Here is a 21,134-nt window from a genome sequence, read left to right as displayed (position 1 = left end):
ATAGTTATCTTTACTATACCTTTTCCCATCCTGATTCCAGTAAATATATTATTCCTTCTCTCAGTTCCTTTGGTTCCACTACACCTGTTCTCAGGATGAGGCTTTCCCTTTCAGAACATCAGTATATTCTCTTTCTACAAAGAACAGGGTTCCCTTTCTCCACCATTAATAGTTCCCTTATCTGCATATCCTCCATTTTCAAGACAGCCACACTCACCCCATCTTCCCACTGCCTTAGCAGAGTTAGAATTCCTCTTGTCCTCACATAGCAACCACGAGCTTTTGCATTCAACACATCATTCTCCGCAGCTTCCGCTATCTTCAACGAGATCCTACCACCAAACACAGCTTTACCTCCTGCATACTCTCTACTTTCCACAGGGATCACTCTCTCTATGATTTCCTTCTCTGTTTGCCCCTCCCCACTAATCTCCCTCCTGCCACATACCTTGCAAGCCACTGAAATGCTATACCTGCCTATCTACCTTGCCATTACCTCTATTCGGGGCCGCAAACGGTCCTTCCAAGGGAGACAACACTTCACCTGTGAATCTGTTGATGTTACAAACCGCATCTGGTGCTCCTGATGTGGCTTCCTCTAGATTTTTGAAACCCAACATAAATTTGAGGACTGCTTTGTCTAACATCTCTGCTTTATCCAGCAAAAGCAGAACTTCCAGTTTACCAGCCATTTTAATTCCCATTCCCCTTCCAATATGTGCCATGATGAGGCCACACTCAGGATGGAGCAGCAACACCTGAAATTCCATTTGCATAACCTCCAACCTGATGGAATGATCATCGATTTCTCCCTCCAGTAAAAACACTTTTTCCCTTTCTCCTTTCTTCTACTTCCATTCCCCACTCTGACCTCGTACCTCTCCTCACTTCACCTTCCCATTAATTCCCTTTGGTGCCCCCTTCTCCTTCCCTTTCTCCCATGGTCCATTCTCCTATCATGTCTGATTCCTTCTTCTCCAGTGTGGTAAACCATATATATATGTTGTAACTGGGTTACCTGTCTGGACACGCCTCTCTGCTGACTGCCCCTGTGGCTCCTCCCACAGACCCTGAATAAAGGCGATTGCGCCATTGCTCCTCCTCCTCAGTCCAGGGGCAGATACTCAGCATGATGGAGGTCACATTTTACTGCTAATAAAAGTCTTTCAGTATTTACCCGACTTCCAGTCTTTTGGAGTTATTGATGGTACATCAATTTTATTAGCAGTAATTTTAAAGTATGGAATGCGCCCTGTGACCCGACAAGTTAGACCTCGACCTGCAAACACTTGAAGCTGGAAACGCTTTCGAACTCTGGCTGGCCTGCTTCAAAACGTACCTGGAGGCGATTGGAGTGACCGAGTCCACAGCAAAGCACAAAGTTCTACTCTCCAGGGTCACTCTATGGGTCTACTTGACGATCAGAGATCAGCCGAGCTATGACGGCACGATGAGTGCACTCAAAGGACAATACCTGTGGCTGGTAAACACCGTCTATGCATGGCATCGCTTAGTGACACGGCAGCAGCGGACCGGGGAGTCGAGTGCTGAGTTTGTCTGGGCACTACAGACACTCGTGCGGACCTGCGGCTGCCAAGAACTGACAGCAGAACAGCATGCGGCATCCTAGTGAGAGACGCCTTCGTCACGGGGACCAGGTCAGTGTATGTGCGCCAGCGGCTGCTGGAACAAGCTGAACTTACCTTACATCTGGCGATTGAGCTGGCTGACATGCTGGAGGCTGCTCTGCACAACTCTGAGGCTCTCCAGGCACGCGATCCCCCGATGGCCTCGTGGACGCCGCAGACCCCGCAACCCACCGGCGAATCGACCTCGGCTGCTGCCAGTCGCGAGTCCGCGAAGTGCTACTTCTGTGGACTCGAGAAGGACCCCCAGAAACGCTGCCCGGCCCGAGAAGCTACCTGCTTCAGCTGCAGAAAGAAGGGCCACTTCGCCAAGGTCTGTAAGTCCAAACCGTGAGCAGCATTGAGCAGTGCCGCGTGTGAGACATGGGGGTCGCCATCTTGCCTGCATGCCACCACCACATATGAGACATGGGGGTTGCTATCTTGCCTGTTGCAATCTTCCCTGCACGCCGCCACCACGTGCGAGATATGGGGCGGCCATTTTGGTCGGCACCACCTCCCACCACCTATGACCAACAGGTGCTCACAGGGGACCCCACCGCGCCGGACCAAGACAGCGACTCAACCCTGGCCTCCATGGCCCTCGACCAAAGTGCTCCCCACCAGCTCACAAGGTCAATGATGGACATCCAGGTAGAGGGGCACAGGACAAGCTGCCTGTTTGACACGGGCAGCACAGAGAGTTTTATCCACCTGGACACGGTGTAGCATTACAGCCAGTAAGTCAGAGGGTCGCCATGGCTTCCGGCTCGCATACAACAGACATCCAGGGCGGGGCGGGGGGGGGTTGTGTAGCGACGCTAGTGGTGCAGGACATAAAATATCAAGACTTTACGTTACTGGTCATGTCTCAACTGTGTGCCCCTATGCTATTGGAGCTCGACTTCCAGAGCCACCTGAAAAATGTGACAATGGAATATGATGGGCCCCTCCCACCAATCACTGTCGCAAATCCCCAGTTTTGTAGGAATACGTCACATACCCCGCTACTGACCACCCACACACACCGACTCGCACATCCCACCCAACACCATGCCAACTGCCGCACTACCGACGCCACTTGTGGCCTCTCCACCCTCAGGATCCCTCCCCCACCGCTGTTTGCCAACCTGACCCCCGACTGTAAACTTGTGGCAACTAAAAGCAGAAGGTACAGCGCGGGGGACAGAGCTTTCATTAAGTTGGAGGTGCAGCGGCTGCTCAGGGAGGGGGTCATTGAGGCAAGCACAAGTCCTTGGAGGGCCCAGGTGGTTGTTGTTCGGAACGGGGAGTAAAATAGGATGGTCGTGGACTATAGCCAGACCATCAATAGGTTCACACAGCTTGACGCGTACCCTCTATCCCGCATGGCGGATATTGTCAATCAGATAGCACAGTACAAGGTGTACTCGGCCATAGACCTAAAATCCACTTACCATCAGCTCCCCATCCGCCAGGAGGACCGCCCTTACACTGCCTTTGAGGCGGATGGCAGGCTTTATCACTTCCTGCTCGTCCCCTTTGGTGTCACGAATGGTGTATCTGTCTTCCAGAGGGCAATGGACCGGATGGTGGACCAGTGCCAACTGAAGGCCACGTTCCCATATCTGGATAACATCACCATCTGCGGTCACGACCAGCAGGATCATGACAACAACCTCCAAAAATTTTTCCAAGCGGCCAAAGCTTTCAATCTCACCTATAACAAGGACAAGTTTGTGTTCGAAACCACCCGACTTGCTATCCTTGGGTGTGTCATGGAGAACGGAGTCATTGGCCCTGACCCCGACCGTATGTGCCCCCTGTTGGAACTCCCTCTTCCCAACACCCTTAGAGCCCTCAAAAGGTGCCTGGGCTTCTTTTCATATTACGCCCAATGAGTCTCTAACTACACAGACAAGGCCCGCCCCCTGGTCAAGTCCACCACATTCCCCCTCTCAGCTGAGGCCCGCGCGGCCTTCAGCTGCATTAAAGGGGACATTGCCAAAGCAGCAATGCACGCGGTGGATGAGTCCATTCCTTTCCAAGTAGAGAGTGACGCCTCCGACTTTGCGCTGGCTGCTACCCTCAACCAGGCAGGAAGACCAGTGGCGTTCTTCTCCCGTACCCTTCAAGGCCCTGAAATTCGGCACTCCGCGGTGGAGAAAGAGGCCCAGGCCATAGCGGAAGCTATTAGGCACTGGAGGCGCTATCTCGCCAGCAAAAGGTTCACCCTGCTAACTGACCAGCGCTCTGTCGCATTCATGTTTAGTAACCAACAGCGGGGCAAAATCAAAGCTGATAAAATTCTGAGGTGGAGAATCGAACTCTCCGCCTTTAACTATGACATCATGTACAGGCCTGGGAAGCTCAACGAGCCCTCCGATGCCCTATCCCAGGGAACATGCGCCAGTGCGCAGATCGACCGGCTATACACCTTACATGTAGATCTTTGCCACCCGGGGGTCACCCGGCTTTTCCACTCTGTAAAAGCCCGGAACCTGCCTTACTCCCTTGAGGAGATCAGGATGATGACCAGGGACTGCCAAGTCTGCGCAGAGTGCAAACCGCACTTCTACCGACCCGAAAAGGCACCACTCATCAAGGCCACCCGCCCCTTTGAGCAACTGAATGTTGACTTTAAGGGCCCCCTTCCCTCCACCGTCCGCAATGTGTACTTTTTAACTTTATGGACGAGTACTCATGGTTCCCCTTCGCCATCCCCTGCCCCGACACCACTACCACGTCAATTATAAAAGCCCTGCGCAAGCTCTTCACTCTGTTCGGATACCCACGCTATATCCACAGTGACAGAGCGTCCTCGTTTATGAGTGATGAGCTGCGCCAATATCTACTGGCTAGGGGAATTGCAACCAGTAGGACCACAAGCTATAATCCCCGGGGGAATGGACAGGTAGAGAAGGAGAATGGCACAGTGTGGAAAGCCACACTCTTAGCCCTCAGGTCAAAGGGACTGCCGGTCTCCCGCTGGCAGGAGGTCATTCCCGAGGCACTCCACTCCATCCGTTCCCTGTTATGCACGGCCACCAATGCCACCCCTTATGAGCGGCTCTTTTCTTTTCCCAGAAAGTCGACCACTGAGACCACCCTACCAACTTGGCTGACGTCCCCGGGGCCAGTGCTGCTCCGGAAACATGTGAGGAGCAATAAATACTCCCCGATAGTCGAGAGGTTCACTTACTTCATGCGAACCCCCAGTATGCCTACGTGGTTTTACCTGATGGGCGGGAGGACACGGTCTCCATCCGCGACCTGGCGCCCATAGGAGCTCTGGGCCCCTACCCTGAACACTCTATGGTGACTATTGACCCCGTATCCACCGATATATATATACCCACGAGACACTGCACACTCCAAGTCCCACATAGACACCACACGACACTCCGGGCGCGACACACACGCACAAGGGATTACCGATGCCTAATGTGCTGACACTTCAAGTCGGGCCGGAGCCAGCACAACCACTGTCGCCGGTGCTACGCAGGTCACAGCGACGGACTCGACCGCCTGATAGACTTGACCTGTAAATATACTTGTTTTAAATATTGTCAGTCACTTCACCCCGCGGGACTCTTTTACAAACAGGATGGGTGAATGTGGTAAACCACATATATATGTTGTAACTGGGTTACCTGTCTGGACATGCCCCTCTGCTGACTGCTCCTGTGGCTCCTCCCACAGCCCTGAATAAAGGTGATTGCGCCATTGCTCCTCCTCTCAGTCCAGGGACAGATACTGAGCATGATGGAGGTCACATTTTACTGCTAATAAAAGCCTCTCAGTATTTACTCTACTTCCAGTCTTTTGGAGTTATTGATGGTGCATCATCCAGCCCTTTCCCTTTCCTACCCAGCTGGCTTCACTTATTATCTTCTATCTTGTCCACCATCGCCTCACCCCACCTTTTGATTCTGGCATCTTCCCCTTTCTTTCAAATCCTAAAGAAAGGTACCAGCAATTCAGGGAGCATCTATGGAATGAATAAACAGTCAATGTTTCAGGCCAGGACTCTTCAACAGAGTCCCTTTCTCTATACTGGCTCTCTCCCCTTTCCACTCTCACTCCTGATGAGATATCTTAATCCGAAACATCCACAAATCCTTTTGCTCCCATTATACAGCTTGGCCTGCTGAGTTCCTCCAGCAAGCTGTTTGTTCTTCCAGATTCCAGCAGTCTCCATTCAAGCTCTGTTTTATATGGTGCAAGGGACTAATATAAATTGTTGGTCTACAGTGTGTTTTTTCTGTTGTCTTGACTTACACAGAGGGAGATCATCCTTGCAGCTAAATAGATATCTTTTTATGAGATAAGAAAACAACGTCTTGAAGAAGGATCTTTGACCTGAGCCATTGGCTTAATTTTCCTTTCCACAAGGCCATAAGAGATAGAAGCAGGAGTTGGCCATCTGGCCGTTTGAGCCTGCTCCGCCATTCAATACATCATGGCTGACCTGGCCATAAACTCATTTCCACTTACCTGCCTTTTCCTCATAACCCTTAATTCCCCTACTATGCAAAAATCTATCCAACCTTGTCTAAAATATATTTACTGAGGTAGCCTCCACTGTTTCATAAGGGGTAGAATTCCACAGATTCACCACTCCCTGGGAAAAACAGTTCCTCTTTATCTCCATCCTAAATATAATCCCCCGAATCTTGAGGCTATGTCCCCTAGTTCCAGTCTCACCTATCAGTGAAAACAACTTTCCTGCTTCTATCTTATCTTTGCCTCTCATAAATGTATATGTTTCTGTAAGATCTCCTCTCATTCTTTTGAATTCCAGCGAATACAGTCCCAGGCAACTCAATCTCTCCTCATAGACTAACCCCCTCCTCTCTGGAATCAACTTGGTGAACCTCCTCTGCACCGCCCTCTGCACCACCTCCAAAGCCAGTATATCCTTCTTCAAGTAAGGAGACCAGACCTGCATGAAGTCTTCCAGGTGTGGCCTAACTAGTACCCTGTACAGTTGCAGCATAACATCCCTGCCCTTAAATTAAATCCCTCTAGCAGCGAAGGCCAACATTCCATTTGCCCTCTTGATAGCCTGCTGCACCTGCAAACCGACAATTTGTGATTCATCCAAAATGAACCACCTCACACTTATCTGGGTTGAACTCCATCTGCCACTTCTCAGCCCAGTTTCCTAACCTATCGATATCCCACTATAAATTCTGACAGCCCTCCACACTATCCAGAACACCTCCAACCTTTGTGTCATCAGCAATTTTACTAACCCATCCCTCCACTTCCTCATCCAGGTCATTTATAAAAATCACAAAGAGATGGGGTCCTAGAACAGATCCCTCAGGCACACCACTGGTCACCGGCCTCCAAGCAGAATATGACCCGTCTACAATCACTCTTTGCCTTCTGTGGGAAAGCCAATTCTGGATCCACAAAGCAATGTCCCCTTGGATCCCATGCCTCCTTACTTTCTCAATAAGCCTTGCATGGGGTACCTTATCAAATGCCTTGCTGAAATCCATATACACTACATCTACCGCTCTACCTTCATCAATGTGTTTAGTCACATCCTCAGAACATTCAATCAGCCTCGTAAGGCACAACCCGCCTTTGACAAAGCTGTGCTGACTATTTCTAATCATATTATACCTCTCCAAATGTTCATAAATCCTGCTTCTCAGGATCTTCTCCATCAGCTTACCAACCACTGAAGTAAGACTCATTGGCCTATAATTTCCTGGGCTATCTCTACTCCTTTTCTTGAATAAGGGAACAATATCCTCAACCCTCCAATCCTCTGGAACTTCCCCCATCCCCATTGATGATGCTAAGATCATCACCAGAGGCTCAGCTATCTCCTCCCTCACCTCCCACAGTAGTCTGGAGTACATCTCATCCGGTTTTAGTGACTTATCCAACTTGATGCTTTCCAAAAGCTCCAGCACATTCTCTTCCTTGATATCTACATGCCCATGCAAAAGCTGCAAGTCGCACTTGATTAGTCCTATTCTCACACGTCTTATCCGTTTGCTCTTCACATGCTTGTAGAATGCCTTGGATTTTCCTTAATCCTGTCTGCCAAGGCCTTCTCATGGCCCCTTCTGGCTCTCCCGATTTCATTCTTAAGTTCCTTCTTGCTAGCCTTATAATCTTCTAGATCTCTATCATTACCTAATTTTTTGAATCTTTCGTAAGCTTTTCTTTTCTTCTTGACTAGGTTTACAACAACCTTTGTACACTACAGTTCCTGTACCCTACCATCCTTTCCCTGTCTTATTGGAACATACCTATGCAGAACTTCACACAAATATTCCCTGATCATTTGCCACATTTCAGCCGTACATTTCCCTGAGAACATCTGTTCCCAATTTATGCTTCCAACCTCCTGACTGATAGCCTCATATTTCCTCTTACTCCAATTAAAAGTTTTCCTAACTTGTCTGTTCCTATCCCTCTCCAATGCTATGGTAAAGGAGATAGAACTGTGGTCTCTATCTCCAAAATGCTCTCCCACTGAGCGATCTGACACCTGACCGGGTTCATTTCCCAATATCAGATCAAGTACAGCATCTCCTCTTGTAGGCTTATCTACATCTTGTGTCAAGAAACCTTCCTGAACTCACCTAACAAAATCCACCCCATCTAAATCTCTTGCTCTCGGGAGATGCCAATCAACATTTGGGAAATTAAAATCCCCCACCATGACAACACTGTTATTATTACATCTTTCCAGAATCTGTCTCCCTATCTGCTCCTCGATGTCCCTGCTACTATTGGGAGGTCTATAAAAAACACCCAGTAGAGTTATTGACCCCTTCCTGTTCCTAACTTCCACCAACAGAGACTCTGTAAACAATCCCTCCATGACTTCCTCCTTTTCTGCAGCCGTGTCACTATCTCTGATCAGCAGTGCCATGTCCCAACCTCTTTTGCCACCCCCCTGTCCTTTCTGAAACATCTAAAGCCTGGCACTCTGAGTAACCATTCCTGCCCTTGAACCATCCACGTCTCTGCAATGGCCACAACATCACAGCTCCAAATACTGATCCACTCTCTCTCAACCGCTTTGTTCATAATACTCCTTGCAATAAAATAGACACATCTCAAACCTTGCACTATCTATAAGCGTTCTCTATTTGTGAGCCAAACACCCCTTCCTCCGTCTCTCCAGTTCGGTTCCCACCCGCCAGCAATTCTAGTTTAAGCTCTCCCCAACAGACTTAGCAAACCTCCCTGCCAGGATATTGGTTCCCCTGGGATTCAAGTGCAACCTGTCCTCTTTGTACAGGTTACGCCTGCCCCAAAAGAGGTCCCAATGATCCAGAAACCTGAATCCCTGCCCCCTGCTCCAATCCCTCAGCCACGCATTTATCCTCCACCTCATTCTTTATCCTCCACCTCATTCTATTCCTGTACTCACTGTCACGTGGCACAGGCAGTAATCCTGAGATTACCTCCTTTGAGATCCTGCTTCTCAACTTCCTTCCTAATTCCCTCTTAATCTGTTTTCAGGACCTTCTCCCTTTTCCTGCCTATATTGTTGGTACCAATATGTACCACGACATCTGGCTTTTTTCCTTCCCACTTCAGGATATCATGGACGCGATACATCCAGGACCCTAGCACCTGGGAGGTAGACTACCATCCGTGCTTCTTTACTGCATCCGCAAAATTGCCGTCTGACCCCCTAACTATAGAGTCCCCTGTCACGGCTGCCATCCTCTTCCTTTCCCTACCCTTCTGAGCCACAGGGCCAGACTCTGTGCCAGACTCTGTTTATTTTGTTGCTTTTCAAAGTTTTCCCAATCTTCCAGTTTCCCTGTACTCTTGGTGACTTTATATACACAAGATTTTAGTTTGATGCCTTCTTTTATTTCCTTATTTATCCAAGGCTTGCACTTCCCAGTGCCTACCCTTACTGATCTTGCTTTTAATTGGAATATACTTTTGTTGAGCACCATGAAAAACCTCTTTGAAAGTCTTCCATTGTTCCTCAACTGTCACACCATATAGCACGTGTTCCCAGTCTACATTAGCCAATTCCTCCCTCATCCCATTGTAGTCTCCATTGATTAGGCATAATGCACTGGTTTTAGATTGAACTAGTATACCCTCCATTCCTATGAGAAATTCAATCATACTGTGAGCACTCTTTTCAAGAGGATCCCTAACTACAAGATGACTAATTTTACCTGTCTCATTGCACAGGACCAGATCTAAAATAGCACGTTCTCTTGTAGGCTCAGTAACATACTGTTCAAGAAAACCACCACCATGGGCATTCAAATAAAGTGCCCTTACACTCATTGTGCCTTTAAAAGTTTCTTTTAAAATAAGCTGCCTGATCTGTTGGATTTTTCTGTAGCAATTATTTTTAATTTCAGATTTCTAACATTTGGAGATAATTTTTTTTTTACTTGTCATTTACGCTTTTTTCACCAACTACTCAGTGGCTAACTTTAATTTGTCATGCTTCTGAATTTCTAAGTAATTTGTCGCACACACTCCAATAATTCAGCTGGAGTACAGTCTCTGAGTAAACATTTTTCCCAACAGGCAATGTAATCATTCCTTGTTAAGCATAGTTCCTAACAAAATGCCTTTATGTTTTGATCTTAAAGTAATGTACACAATGGACAGGATTCGTAATGATATGTTTTTTCAATAGCCCTTCTCATGGAGGAACTTCGCCCTCAAGAATATTGTGTCATACTTCCAAGAGTGAACAGACTGAAAAGGGACTTCAGTAAAAGCATTCATATTTACAGAAATATCATGAAATTGAACCTAACAGGAAAATCTGAGGAATGGCAGAACATTGGTTAGCACAACACTTTATAGTACAGGCGACCCAGGTTCAGCTCCCTTTGTTGCCAGTAAGGAGTACGTACACTCTCCCTGTGACCACCAGTGTTTCCTCTGACTGCTCTGGTTTACCTCCACAGTCCAGGGAACTACCTCTTGGTAGATTAATTGGTCATTGTAAATTGTCCTGGGGTTAGGCAGGGATTAAATCGGGGAACTGCTGGCTGGTGCACCTTGCAGAACCAGAAGTGCCTATTCTGCACTGTATCTCAAAACATAAATAAATAAACTTATTTCACATAAGGGCAGCACTGTAGTGTAGTAGTTGGTGCAATACTTTACAGCTCCAGTGAAAGGTGAATAATTCCCGCCTCAGCCTGTAAGGAATTCATACGTTCTCCCAATGATCGCATGGTTTTCCGTTGGGTGCTCCATTTTCCTCCCACATTTGAAAGACATAGTGCTATTCAAAAGCTTTAGGTACCTTAGATTATTTGTAAGTTTTGCTTTAGATTAATTTTTTGTCTTCTGCATTAGTGTGTCTATAGAAAAGAGCATTTTTTTGATCTTCAAACATTCATTTTCCCCCAAAAAATTAAATATTACAGAGAACGTTCAGTATTTCATTAAAGAAAGTAGGATATTATGTAACAGACCGCTATTCAAATATAAACTTGATTACTTTGTAGGTATATAGCCCAGAGCATGATTAAACAAAGATAATGAACAGGTTGTTAATGATCAATGACATAATGAGTTGAATGAACTAAACTGCTTAACTGAAACAGAAGCCGGTGTAGAAGGAATCAAACTGGGTGAAGGACACCGAACTTAAAAGGCGCAGGTGTGGTAGATCCGACAGTTTAACAGTCAAATCATCAACTTTTACAGCATAGCAAGAGTAAGCATAACAACAAGACACAAGGTGGTCATCCAGCATCAGCAAGCTCTCTCCCAAGCAGAAATTTCTCGGCAGACAAGAGATTCGAGATTTGCTGTCCGAGTTCTTCTGATAAAGCCAAAAGAACAGGCAAGGTTGAAAATCGGCCATAGAAGCCAAGTGCAGCAGACGAAAAATAGATTAAACTCACGTCCTTTCTAAATCGAAAGAAATCCAGCACTGCTATCAGCTCTGAACTCTCAGAAACTACTGGAACCCAAGTACACCCCTCTACAGTCTGGAGAAGTCTTGTCAGAAGAGGTCTCCATGGAAGAATTTCTACCAAAACGCCATTCCTCCAAAGTGGAAACAAAGCCAAGAACTTGCCTAAACACAAGGACTGGGGTGCTAAACAACGGCAGCAAGTGCTCGGACTGACACGTCAAAAATTGAAAGTTTTGCTTCATCCTAGAAGACGTTTATCCGTAGAAGAGCTGGAGAGTGCAACATGGATAAGTGTCTGCTGTCAGCAGTGAAGCAGGGTGGAGATTCCCTGCAGGTTTGGGCTGCATTTCCACCTTACAAGTTAGTGATCTGGTCACAATTAATGGAATCCTTAACACTGAGATGTACAAGCAGATTCTCAACGATCACACAATACCATAGGGTGGTGTCTGATTCGTCCCATCTTCATTCAGCAGCAGGACAATGACCCAAACACACGGCCAAGGTCATAAAGAAATATCTTCAGTGAAAAGAACCACAAGGAGTTCTGCAACAGATGGTATGGCCTCACAGAGCCCTGATCTCAACATCATCGAGGCTGTCTGGGATTTGCTGAGAGACAGAAGCAAGTGAGTCAGCCAAAGTCTGCAGAAGAACTGTGGAAAGTTCTCCAAGATGCTTAGAACAACCTACCAGCTGATTTTCTTATAACATTGCATGATAGTGTACCTAAGAGAATTGATGCTGTTTTAGAGACAAAGGATGCTCACACCAAATATCGATTTGATTTGGTTTTTAATTTACTTTTTTTTAGTCATCCATCCCAGGTGATCATAGGCCCTCTCCAGGGCGCAAACCTGGGAGGGAAGATTTGAAGAACTCGCTGTTGCCCATGCAACGGGTTCCCCCTCTCCATGTCCAAGGGAAGGGCAAGTGCTGACACAGCTTGGCACCAGTGTCATTGTAGTGGTTACCAGAGTGAAGTTGTAAACAACATCAAACTACCTTAGAGACCCTGGCTCTGGATTTCTTCCTTGGGGTTTACTCCCGAAGCCTTTTGCATTGGTGGGTATGGCTGCAAGGCAGTGGAGGTTTAAAATTAGAGTTTTCCTTCTCCTAGGCGGGCTGCTGTCCAAAGCTGACTAGCCCCACCTGCCCGTAGCAAACGGTTTTGAGACGCCAGTGGTCCGCCTTTGCCCCTTCTCTTGTCAGTAGAAACAGTTCTGCGGGGCCTGGTAGCTAAGCCACACATAAAGGCCAAGAGTTGGACTTGGTTGTCAGAGGCTGTTAGAGACGCATGCCATTTGGAGCACTTTATAGGTGGTGGGAGCTTATCTCCACTACCATCCCCGACTATGACAACCTTAGCAACCTTTTACTGTTTCCTGCTCGTTATAATAATATTTCTGATTTTACTTCATTGTTTTTGAAACCATCTTCGTAGAGTTTTTTTACATGTGTCTCAAGACTTTTTCACAGTGCTGTACACATTAGGATCACTAGGCTTTGAGCATACAACGTGGGCACACTCTATCTGACAACACATGCAGGCTGCTCTAGCACATCCTCAAACTGCGTTGATCATTGATGAAAACAATGCATTTCACTGTGTGTCTTGATGTAACAGTGATGGATAAAGCTATTCTAATCTTTAAAGTTTCAAAGTTCCAAGTTTCGAAGTATAGTGTACTTACTATCAAAGTATGTGTGCTGTACACAATGCTGACATTTGTCTTCCCATAGACAGCCAGGAAACAAAGAAAACCAGGGAACCAATTCAAAGAAAAACATCAAACCCCTAACATGCAAAAAAAAAGAACAAATCACGCAAATAGCAGCAAAAACGAGTGAAAAACACAAGATAAAACATGAAACCATGAGGTCAATGAAACAGTCCAGACACATTCAGTTTCAGCTCGTTTCAGCTCAGTCTGGTGCTGTGTGGTTCAATGATTGCAGGTTGCTGAGCCAGTCTGCCCCAATCAAGACCACACAAAACAGCAACAAAAGAAGGGGCAACTAAAACCTGGAAAAACATTGCAACGTGAACTACAAACTGTGTCAATTAAAACTTGCCTAAAACCCAAGACACCTGCACCATCCTCAAGCAAGAGGGCGAGAAATAGACCTCTCTCCATTTATCTCTTTTATGAGAAGGAGGTCATTGTCCCATTGCTCTGTTGTTGATGAAAAAGCTATTCATCTTAATCCCATGTCACAAATCTTGGTCCAGAACCTTCTGTATTATGGTACTTTTACTGTTTCTCTGTGTACTTTTATAAATGTGATGTGTGCTTCTGCCTCTACCAATATTTCAGTCTTTGAGTCCCATTAACATACCACACCTGGAACAAAGCTAATTTTCCTCCGCTTTTCTCCGATCTCTCAACTACATCAGTAAATGTGTGCCTTTGTTGATATTGCCTTTTTTGTTCCGTATTCAATCATCCCAAAATTGTCACTTCATCAGGATCTCAGAATATTTCTTCAAGCATTTCTAAAGAAAACAAATCTACACTAGATAGTGTTTCCTCAAATCTAAACTTTTCCTGTTCCCAAGCAGTGTGCTTGTAAATATCTCTTTTTTTTTGTTTTTATGCCATCATTTCTTTGCTGCAATGTACAGCGAGTTTAAACGTTTGGAGTCACAGACTTTGAAAGTTTGGAATCACAGTCCTCAAATCATAAGATGTTACACCCCCGGAGGTCATAATTCCATTTTACCAATGAGACCATAAGACACAAGCAGAATTAGGCCATTTGGCCCATTGACACCATTTTGTCATTCTGTCATTTTTGATTTACTAACCCTTTCAACCCCATTCTACTGCCTTCTTCACATAACCTATACTAATCAAGAACCCATCAACCTATGTTTTAAATACACCCAATATCTTGGCTAACACAGTCATCTATGGCAATGAATTCCACAAATTCACCACCCTCTGGCTAAAGAAATTCCTCCTCATCTCCATTCTAAAGGGACATCCTTGTATTCTGAGTCTGCGGCCTCTGGTCTGAGACTTCCTCATTATGGGAAACATCCTTTCCACTCCGTATTATAGGAAACATCTGCTCCACATCCTCTCTATCTAGACCTTTCAATATTCGATAGGTTTCAATAAGATCCCCCCTCTTTCTTCTAAATTCCAGGCCATCAAACTCAGTGTGGTCAGAACAATGTCCAGAAATCATTAATTACTCATAACTGTGCATCTATAGACATTTTAGGGAATTGAATATCGGGTCAATACTGCTTGAAACATTAAAGATAAAATATATTTTGTTTTGGTTCCTTTGCAAATTACTTAAATCAATGGTTACTGAAAATCCATAGAGATTCCTCTTAGCTATTCCTCTCATGGTTTGTACCACCTCAATATCCTTCTCTGCAGTAAGGAGATCAATCTCTGTGCTTTTTCCATGTGGATACTGACAGCATTTACAGTACTGTGCAAAAGTCTTAGGCAGATATATAGCTATTCTGCCTAAGACTTCTGCACAGTACTGTAGTAATTTTATGTATTGCACTGTACAGCTGCCACAAAAAAAAGCAGATTTCATGATATATTTGAGTGATGATAAACGTGATTTTGATATGGGTCTCTATTATGGACTGAGAGTGGGAAAGGGGCAGGGAGAGGGGAATCATGGTTGGGAAAAGGAGAAGGGAGAGGGTAGGGAATGGGAGGCATCAGAGAGATATTCTGTAATGATCAATAAACAATTGCTTGGAATAAAAATGACCTTGTCTGGTATCTCATGGCTGGGTGTGACTGCATCCACACCACTCCCTGCCCCGGGACTCCTCTGTCACTTGTTCCACACCTCTTCCACATGTGCTCCACTCTTGCCATTCCCAACACCCCTTGCTCCCAGGAGATTTATAAACTCGCTCTCAGCTCCATGTTGACAAATATAGTCCTGTGGAAAAATCTTAGACACTTTAGCTATATCTATGTGCCCAAGACATTTGCACAGTACTGTACGCACATACTGACCATTGAGTTTGCTGTAGCCACACTCTTACAGCTCAAAGAGCCTGGAACCTTTGTTGGTGAATCGAAGCAAGGTTTATTTTATACTTTATACTTTATTGTCGCCGAACAATTAATACTAGAACATACAATCATCACAGCGATATTTGATTCTGCGCTTCCCGCTCCCTGGATTACAAACCGATAGTAAATATTAAAAATTTAAATTATAAATCATAAATAGAAAATAGAAAAATGGAAAGTAAGGTAGTGCAAAAAAACGAGAGGCAGGTCCGGATATTTGGAGGGTATGGCCCAGATCCGGGTCAGGATCCGTTCAGCAGTCCTATCACAGTTGGAAAGAAGCTGTTCCCAAATCTAGCCATATGAGTCTTCAAGCTCCTGAGCCTTCTCCCAGAGGGAAGAGGGATGAAAAGTATGTTGGCTGGGTGGGCCGTGTCCTTGATTATCCTGGCAGCACTGCTCCGACAGTGTGTGGTGTAATGCACGGACGGAAGATTGGTTTGTGTGATGTGCTGCACCGTGTTCACGATCTTCTGCAGCTTCTTCCGGTCTTGGACAGGACAACTTCCATACCAGGTTGTGATGCACCCTAGAAGAATGCTTTCTACGGTGCATCTATAAAAATTAGTGAGGGTTTTAGGGGACAGGCCAAATTTCTTTAGTTTTCTCAGTAAGTAAAGGTGCTGGTGGGCCTTCTTGGCAGTGAACTCTGCTTGGTTGGACAAAGTCAGGTCATTTGTGGTATTGACCCCAAGGAACTTAAAGCTTTTGACCTGTTCCACGTGCGCACCACCGATGTAAATTGGGTCGTGCGGTCCGCTACTCCTTCCGAAGTCAACAACCAATTCCTTCATTTTGCTGACATTGAGGGATAGGTTATTGTCTTCGCACCATGCCTCCAGGTTGTTAATTTCCTCTCTGTACTCAAACTCATCATTACCTAAGATACGGCCTACAATTGTGGTGTCATCAGCAATCTTATATATTGAGTTTGATGTAAACTTGGCTACATAATCATGGGTGTACAGTGAGTACAGCAGGGAGCGAGTACACAGCCTTGTGGGGCACCGGTGCTCATAGTAATTGTAGAGGAGAGCTTGTCCCCTATTTATCTATCTATCTATCAAATCTATCTTTCTGCAAGGTTTCTGGGTTAAAGTAGTCCAGAAAGTGATCAGACACAAAGTCTGAAGAGTCAATGTTGTCATTATCTGCATCTCTCGGGCTACCATCTTTGAAATCTTCATTAAGGATTGGCATGGTGGCCTAGAGTTAAGTGCAATACTTTACTGCACCAGTGACACAGAATCCATTTCTGCCATTGTGTTTAAGGAGTTTGTATATTCTCCCTGTGACAGCATGAGGTTCCTCTGGGTATTCTTCTTTCCTCCCACAGTCCAAAGATGTATGGGTTAGTTGGTTAATTGGTCAAATGTCTGTAATAGCGCTGTGTGGGCTCATTCAGTCAGAAGGGCTTGTTACTGTTACATTTTTTAACTTCAAGGCATTAAAGTAAGTCAAAGGAAGACACGGAAGTTGAGCTTTGTGTTTACTTTAAGGGGGGAGCGCACGTATCATGTGGTAACGTGATGATGTATGCAACTCACGTATTTTACATATAACTCATAATTAATTATTTAAACAAACAAGAATGCCTAGTTAACATATTATATATATATGATTACTCAAATGTGACTGAAATATTAAATACAGAACACAAACAAATTGGAAACAGGCTCTTCTACCTAACTAGTTTATTGCCAATCAAGATTCCCATCTAATCTATTCCCATTTTCCATGGAAACTTTCCCATCCAGATCGACAGGCTAGCAAAGGAGAAAGCACTATCACTTTACAATGCCATCGATCACAGAACAGACTTTGATTGCCATCACCGTCTGTAAAGTGTTTGTATGTTCTCCCTATTACCACGTGGTGATAGTGGGTAGTGGAAAACCGGGTGGTCCAGTTTTCTTCGATATTCGAAAGATACAAGGTTAGAGTCAGTGAATTGTGAGCATGCTGTATCGGTCCCAGAAACATGACAATTTTGGGGGTTGCCCCAAGCACAATCCTTTTTGATTTGACTTGCTGAAAGATGATGAATTTCTCTGTATGTTTTGATGCTTCAATGTACATGTGGCAAAAAAAAGCTTACATTAATCAACCAAAATATATCCAAGATGACTCAAATATTACTTAAATATTAAATACATAACAGTTCCATGCTCTATCTTTAAATAAATGAAATACATTAATTGTTGCCCTCTAAACCGGATTATTAATCCAGGATATGCCATCAAGGATAATCAATCACAAGGATTTATGAAGATTTTGCTTAACCACTTCGCAGAAAGCTTGAGACGCCTAAATTTGCAACTAGTCTCAGCAAGGGTATTTTCATTCCCACATAAAACAAAAAAGTTAAACTAAGTGCAGAATCGTTTCACGATCAGTTTTGAAGTATGAGCCTTCAGCGATTTACTGCTCAGGATTATGGCCCCGTTGAAACCATTGAGTGAGTAATGTAATTCATAGTTAGAGGTAATTGACTGTCATTCATCTCCGGTCTAGGCTCTTAGTTTAAATTACTTCACAATTCTAAAAATGAAGGCAGTGACATTTCAAAATATATTGTTGGCAGGGTATGCTTAACCTAAATTCTTTTCAAATGTATACTTCAAGTTCTGAAGACAACCAGGTAGCAGATACGTGTAAAGCAAGAACAAAACCCCTATAAATTCTCACTACAAACAGGCTGAATTTTTTATTTTGAGACTATATATTGCCAAGTGTTCACCTGGGACAAGAATACACTTATTGATAAGAAGAATTAAATGTGATTTGTTTTCTGTGGAATCTTATGATACAAATATCCAGTGTGTGTTATCATTAAAAGACATGACAAATAACATTACCTAATGCAAAGAATTCCACGTAAGTGTGAAAGCAAGCCAACCAGAACCACTTCCCCTGGAGCACCACTGAATGCCAACTGTAACCATGGTAACTTCAAGATAATAACAGGTTCAAATGGTTCTAAGACACCATTACCGCACATAAAGCACAGTTGGGTTGTGGAGAACTCTGAATATTACGAGTTTGGACTGAAAATTTCCATTTAGAAGATGTGCATCATAACATGTGTTTTCATATTAGCTGACACATTGTGGGTTGAGAGTGTTTTCTATGACTTAAATGGCAAAACTGCTCTTTTTCCTTCTGACCTGTTTTTACTCCCCATAACTAATAGTGGCAGACGATAAATAAAATCACTGAAAAACCACTAATATCACAGTCATCAGAGAAAGAAAATGTATATTGATAGATCCAGAGACGGGGAGAGGATGAGATTCTAATATAAATCTTATATGATTTGTTTGCTTTCACAAACCATTCTGTCTGGGATTTTTTTTTTTGTTATTTATTGAGATAGCACAGAATAGGCTCTTCCAGCCCTTTCAGCCGTACTGCCCAGCAATCCCTGATTTAATCCTAGCCTAATCACTGGACAATTTACGATGCTCAATTAACCTAACAACCAACAGGTCTTTCAGACTGTGGGAGGAAACCGGAGCCTCCGGAGAAACCCACATGGCCACAGGGAGAATGTAGAAGGTCTTTCCAGGCAGCCGTGGGAACTGAGCCAGGGTCACTGGTACTGTAAACCATTGTGTGGGCCATGTACCACTTATTCCTCGGATTCAGGATTCTTACACATGCACAAATAGCTTCAATAAGAATGGCTGTACCCGCAACTGTCTATATTTCTAAGCTCTGATTAACCTATTATTAAACCCTTGGCTCTCACCATGCTTCTTTTTCAATATGCTTCTGGAAAACACCCTCTTGAAGCAGATGCCAAATAAAACTCCACTTCCAGCTTGCTGTTAAAATTGGTAAACAGAAGAGATTCTGTTGATACCAGAAATCCGGAGTCACACACGCTAAATGCTGGAGGAACTGAGCAGGTGGGATCTATGGAGATGTGACAATAATAAGTCAGTATCAATACCAGTAGATGCTCCCGTCACCCACTTAACAGACCTTTCCAGGCAGCCAACACTCTCTGTGTAAAAATATTACCTTATATGTTATGATTGTAACTCCAAAGCATAAAACTAATTGCAAGGAAAAGATGTACATCTCCTTTAAGCTCCCTTCTTCATCTTAAACCATAGAAACCATAGAAACTACAGCACAGAAACAGGCCTTTTGGCCCTTCTTGGCTGTGCCGAACCATTTTCTGCCTAGTCCCACTGACCTGCACACAGACCATATCCCTCCATACACCTCCCATCCATGTATCTGTCCAATTTATTCTTAAATGTTAAAAAAGAACCCGCATTTACCAACTCGTCTGGCAGCTCATTCCATACTCCCACCACTCTCTGTGTGAAGAAGCCCTCCCCTAATGTTCCCTTTAAACTTTTCCCCCCTCACCCTTAACCCATGTCCTCTGGTTTTTTTCTCCCCTTGCCTCAGTGGAAAAAGCCTGCTTGCATTCACTCTATCTATACCCATCATAATTTTATATACCTCTATCAAATCTCCCCTCATTCTTCTACGCTCCAGGGAATAAAGTCCTAACCTATTCAACCTTTCTCTGTAACTGAGTTTCTCAAGTCCCGGCAACATCCTTGTAAACCTTCTCTGCACTCTTTCAACCTTATTTATATCCTTCCTGTAATTTGGTGACCAAAACTGAACACAATACTCCAGATTCGGCCTCACCAATGCCTTATACAACCTCATCATAACATTCCAGCTCTTATTCTCAATACTTCAATTAATAAAGGCCAATGTACCAAAAGCTCTCTTTACGACCCTATCTACCTGTGACGACACTTTTAGGGAATTTTGTATCTGTATTCCCTGATCCCTCTGTTCCACTGCACTCCTCAGTGCCTTACCATTAACCCTGTATGTTCTACCTTGGTTTGTCCTTCCAACGTGCAATACCTCACACTTGTCAGTATTAAACTCCATCTGCCATTTTTCAGCCCATTTTTCCAGCTGGTCCAAGTCCCTCTGCAGGCTCTGAAAACCTTCCTCACTGTCTACTACACCTCCAATCTTTGTATCATCAGCAAACTTGCTGATCCAATTTACCACATTATCATCCAGATCATTGATATAGATGACAAATAACAATGGACCCAGCACTGATCCCTGTGGCACACCACTAGTCACAGGCCTCCACTCAGAGAAGCAATTCTCTACCACCACTCTCTGGCTTCTTCCATCGAGCCAATGTCTAATCCAATTTACCACCTCTCCATGTATACCTAGCGACTGAATTTTCCTAACTAATCTCCCATGCGGGACCTTGTCAAAGGCCTTACTGAAGTCCATGTAGACAATATCCACTGCCTTCCCTTCATCCACTTTCCTGGTAACCTCCTCGAAAAACTCCAACAGATTGGTCAAACATGACCTACCATGCACAAAGCCATGTTGACTCTCCCTAATAATCCCCTGTCTATCTTAAATGTATGTCTTGCATTGCTGCATGTGCTGGATTGTGATCATCTGTGGCAGTGTTACTATCATGAGGACTACTGCATGCTAGTTCTAACAATATCCCATGCACCATCAATCTACAGGACATGACACTGACACACAGAGACT

The sequence above is a fragment of the Mobula hypostoma genome, chromosome 7, assembly GCF_963921235.1.
Source record: "Mobula hypostoma chromosome 7, sMobHyp1.1, whole genome shotgun sequence".
NCBI classification, from domain to species: Eukaryota; Metazoa; Chordata; class Chondrichthyes; order Myliobatiformes; family Myliobatidae; genus Mobula; species Mobula hypostoma.
Note: the sequence above shows the minus strand (reverse complement) of the source record.